Source organism: Micrasema longulum, unplaced genomic scaffold (assembly GCF_059751315.1).
Source record: "Micrasema longulum isolate JH-2025_06_02 unplaced genomic scaffold, ASM5975131v1 h1tg003049l, whole genome shotgun sequence".
Lineage (NCBI taxonomy): Eukaryota > Metazoa > Arthropoda > Insecta > Trichoptera > Brachycentridae > Micrasema > Micrasema longulum.
The window spans coordinates 2,754-4,621 of record NW_028280155.1 but is presented as its reverse complement, the minus strand read 5'-3'; the positions used below and the strand labels follow the sequence as shown (position 1 = coordinate 4,621).

General features: G+C 29.5%; 1 non-coding gene across 1 annotated transcript; it reads left to right on the top strand.

Annotated features, from left to right (window-relative positions):
- Positions 1 to 870: 870 nt before the first annotated feature.
- On the top strand, positions 871 to 957 carry LOC148271172 (U6atac minor spliceosomal RNA). Its single transcript, XR_015825186.1, has one exon. It is a non-coding gene; the product is annotated as a U6atac minor spliceosomal RNA (small nuclear RNA).
- The last annotated feature ends 911 nt before the right edge of the window (positions 958 to 1,868 follow it).

Below are 1,868 nucleotides of genomic sequence, written 5' to 3'. Positions count from 1 at the left end.
TTATATAGGTACACAGACAAGCCAATTTTGTAAAGCAGTACCTACTGTTGAAAACTGACATTTTAAATTCAAAATAAAATCATTGTGCGTGCATAAATAGATGCGTGAATATAAAAGAAGCGAGATATGGAAAGATATAAATAGTGATGAGGGGTTTTATCTCCTCTGCTTGACATTACCATGAACGGCGCGGCGGTTGCGATGAGATTGTTTGTTGTTTTAATTATTCAAAAACATGTATCACAATTTCAAAATTATAAATTGGAATCGTTAATCAGTGTATAAAATGACAAATTAAACAAGGCGATTGTATTTCCAAAGTTATTTAAAAAAATACAATGATAATTTAATGCATTTAATGCTCAGAAAAGTGGTATTTTGCACACCTACCGGCCGACGAACGAACTAATCTGGTTAGGGAGATATTTTTAGATGGCAGTAACATCCCATTATTTTGTTTAGTTTAAAATAAGATTTAAAAAATCACCATCAAATTTTAAATAAAAAACAATAAACCCTTTTATTTGTTAAGAAAAAAAAATAATTTAAATATTTTTGCACCACTGCCAAAGAAATCAGCAATATTTAGACTTTTTTAGCAATAAATACAAAAAACACTACCGCCATCTATTGACAATATTATCAAAGCTATGCCAGAAAAACTCTAAATTTTGGGGTAAATATATTTTTTTCATTTAAAAAAATACAAAAAAATAAGCATCTTATAAAAATTTATTTCATTTTTTTAAAATGAAGAAAATGTATTTTTGCCAGGCATTTAACTGTATTCAATTTTCGACCGCGCTCAACTCACATGCGAATGATTTTAACGGCATAACAATATATACAAAATCAAATACCAACCACAGCGTGTCTATTAAAAGGAGAGACGGTTAGCACTCCCCTTGACAAGGATGGAACACATAGAGCGGATAAGGCAATTGTCCACCATTTTTTTGACATACAAAAAATCTACAAATTGATTCCTCAAAATCCAAAGAAACAAATTAACTCTTGTGTGACTGTGATGTCACACTAGTCTACATACGATAAAAGACTTTATGTATCTCTTATTTTTTTTAATGGGGAAGTTGTATTTTTCGTAATCTTCAAATGGACATTTTCGCACTGGATTTGGAAAGTATAATTTGTTTAACTATGCTGGATGGAAGAATGAATAATAAAAGGAATAAATGTGTATAAGAGAGAGCACGAAGATCGAACTTATAACAAGGAAGAAAAATACGCTGTTCTGTAGCCGGTGTTTGTGTAAAAGATTAAGTCGGTTATTGACAGTGATGGGGGACGCACGCATGTAAGCTGACAGACGTATTTATGGTTTTAAATTTATTTTGCTAAAAATATGGGAATACGTATGTATAAAAAGAAGTCAGTCCACTCCTCATAAAAAATATATACACATTTTTTTTTCGGCATTCACCACCCCGTCACACTTCATTATAAATTATTATGAAAATAAAACTGTGTTGTCAGTGTTACTCAGTACAATTTCAAATGTTCTATTAGTTTTATATCACCCGTCGATGGGAGGAGTGCTCTCCCTAAACTGTAGTAGTGTTCTTGAAAAATATTATAGTTGTGTAACCCTGATAACAAAGTTTTATTTTCATAACAAATATTCTATGTTCACGCTAGGGATTTTTTAGTTTTTTCACATTATTTTTAAAAATTAAATTAACTAAAAAATTAAATATACATTTTTAACGTTTAAATTCTCTTATTTTTACTAAAACTAAAATACCACCTTACCACTTTCTGTAGCGTGTTGGTGGAGATTTATATCAATACTAACTTATAAAATATTATCTAAATTTATAAAAAAAAAAAATATAGACATAATTTACAGA